The 3141-nt window shown below is 35.5% G+C and overlaps 1 protein-coding gene across 2 annotated transcripts in view; it reads right to left on the minus strand.

Moving 5' to 3' along the window:
• Positions 1–2631, minus strand: part of LOC144955860 (cAMP-dependent protein kinase catalytic subunit PRKX-like) — an 85884-nt gene extending 83253 nt beyond the window's left edge. Inside the window, exon 1 of one of the 2 annotated variants that reach the window (XM_078886075.1) lies at positions 2246–2631. The gene's annotated coding sequence lies outside the window, so the exon portion shown is untranslated. The remainder of the gene's footprint in view (positions 1–2245) is intronic. The other variant, XM_078886076.1, reaches the window with a different exon arrangement.
• Between the last annotated feature and the right edge of the window lie 510 nt (positions 2632–3141).

Consider the following 3141-nt stretch of genomic DNA (forward strand, 5'->3'; position numbering starts at 1 on the left):
ACTACTCACTAACTGGGCCTGATCTATTTGTGTGTTTGACATGTACTAAGGGTATCTCAGGCCTTTTCATACAGGAAATGAATAGTCAATGGGGCGTAACTGGGTAAATGTCAGGAAATATTCTGATTGGTTAATGCTCAGAAACGGGCGAACCATCAATTATGATGAGGATGGCGTTGGGGAAATAAAAAAAAATAAAAAATAAAAAAAATAAAAAAAAAAAAAAAAAAAAAAAAAAAAAAAAAAAAAAAATAATAATAATAATAATAATAATAATAATAATAATAATAATAATAATAATAATAATAATAATAATAATAATAATAATAATAATAATAATAACATATGGCATAGGGCGAAATAGGATAAAATCGCTTGAATGCCCTGAATATTAATTGTAATGATAGAAATCTATTGATTGAAAGATTACAATAATGATTCACATGATGAAGATAGTATATCAACTTACATGTACGCATGGATGTGTGATGCACAAACATATATCTTTAACCGTGACATGCAAAGCACACACACACACACACACACACACACACACACACACACACACACACACACACCCGCATCCATACATATTGAAGATAACCATATATATTTATCTATTTTATTTATTTATCTATTTAATAATTTTCGGTGGTTTCCTTTGTTTAATGATTGATTTTACCGGCATTGATGGAAATTCGATGTAAATGAATGTGTGATTTGTGTGCCGTATTGGCAATTGCCGTCATAAACCCTTGCATTGCATTGAATTGAATTGAATTGAATTGAATTGAATTGAATTCATCCTGGACGTAAATCAGGTGTCTGAAAATGCGACCCATCGTCTCAAAACAATATAATGTCGATTGAAAGGTGAATTTACAATCAGAATAATTTTTAAAAACCCAAAACTTGAGGTCTTTTAATGCTGGCCATCGACTGACTTCGCGGCGTTTGTGTGTGTGTGTGTGTGTGTGTGTGTGTGTGTGTGTGTGTGTGTGTGTGTGTGTGTTGAACCCGTGACTTCAAGAAGTCAGTGAGAATAGGCTCAAATAAGACTAGGGTTAGAGCGATCTTTTTTGGGTTAGCTCATACAGTAGAGTCACGCTCTCCCCGGCCAGGCGGAGTTGCCGTACCAGTAAGGTCGCGGGTTCGAGCCCCCATCGTCGCCGTGACATTTTTGTTTTCTATTGCCCTTCTGGCACTTTCCTATTCACTTCATTTCTTGTTGTTATCAACATATTATATTTATTCTCTATCATAGCGAACAGAAATCAACACACAGAAGTTCCTACCCGTGTCTATACATTCAAATTCTAGCACCTCGTTCATAATACAACACTAGATATCAAGTAGACAACAAATCAAATAATTATATTATGGTGGGACATGATCGTGTTCAACACTTGGTCCTCAAATATGGAACGATCTTCCCAGGGCAATTCGTGAAGCATCAAGTGTGTCCGTGTTTTTAAATCAAATCTTAACACATTACTTTGTTACAAACACCCAGGGCAATTCGTGAAGCATCAAGTGTGTCCGTGTTTTTATATCAAATCTTAACACATTACTTTGTTACAAACACACAGTCTCTATCAATGTTTCACGATACAGCTGGTTTTTTTTTTTAATTTAATTTTATTTTTGTTTGTTTGTTTTTTAAAATATTATTTTGTTTTTTTTTTTTATTCCCCTTCATTTGGGTATTGATTGAAAGGGTGTGTGTGTGTGTGTGTGTGTGTGTGTGTGTGTATGTGTGTGTGTGTGTGTGCGTGCATATGTACGGGTTAGTGATATTTTAGAATGTAATTCTTGTAACTGTGAAGCGCATAGAGCATGACCTAGTCATGGTCATGCGCTCTACAAGTGGCTATACTCATTATTCATTAGTATTATTATTAATTCTTTTATATTTTTAATTTTTTATTTTATTATCATCATTATCATCATAATCATTATTATTATTATTATTATTATTATTTATTATTATTATTATTATTATTATTATTATTATTATTATTATCATTATTATTATTATTACCGCTTTGAAACAGCGGCTAACAATTACACCTTTTCCATTTTCATCAACAAATGCATTCCTACATACATTTCATTTGTTTTCATTATTAATTACCTACTATCTATCTAGACTCACTAATGATCACAACACACATCACTTTTCAACACAAGAAATGTGAATTTCATTTCTCTATCTAGGCTATCTTGGGAAAATTAAAAAACAAACTTATCGTGTTGTCCCAAAACGATGGTTTTCCTGGTCAAATCAAGAGAATAATTCAATCAAACAGTATCTCCTCGTTGTTTACATCGTGTTATCCATTGCATGTTTTGAGTTGACTCATCGAAGCCAATCCTACACACCATGTGTACAAACAAACACAACTAAAACGGACTTATCCTATGCTTAATCTCACAATAACAATAAATAAAACGCACACGAAGTCCCAGGCATGGAAGATTTTATTGTATTCTGTCTTTTCTTTTCTTTATTTTTCTTCTCCGAGTCACTCCGTGCTCGATTTGTGTAGATTGTCGGTGATTGGTTCGGGATTCTTGATTTCTTCTAACCCGCCGTTCCTTCTCCTGTTTGTTGTCTTGTGCTTACTACTCTTACCGCTGCTTTGTTGACACACACACACACACACACACACACACACACACACACACACACACACATATACACACAAGATTGAGTGTGTTCTTAATTCCGGTGGAGGGGTGTGTGTGTGTGTGTGTGTGTGTGTGTGTGTGTGTGTGTGTTTGTGTGTTATATAAATGTGTGTATGTGTGTGTGTGCATGAGTCCGAGTGTGATTGGGATTGGGAGAGTAGGTTATGTAGGTAAGGGTAAGTAAGAGAGAGAGAGACGTGAGAGAGAAGGCGAGAGAGAGGAGAGAGTTAGCAACTGCCTGATCATCTGGAACCGGTAGGTAATAATAATAACAACGACAGGGAAGGCAGCGGTAGCCCAGTCGTCTGCGGTCTGAGTCTGAAAACCAGAGACGCCATGTTGCAGAACTGCCCGATTTCTTAAATCGGCGAAGCCAAAATTTAGTCGAGGGACACGTTTCCACCTAACAGAGATTATGTAATCGGGTTGCTGAATCTGTTAGATCTGACG

Source organism: Berghia stephanieae, chromosome 10 (assembly GCF_034508935.2).
Source record: "Berghia stephanieae isolate SIO BIC M18660-M18661 chromosome 10, UCSD_Bste_1.3, whole genome shotgun sequence".
In the NCBI taxonomy this organism is placed as follows: Eukaryota; Metazoa; Mollusca; class Gastropoda; order Nudibranchia; family Aeolidiidae; genus Berghia; species Berghia stephanieae.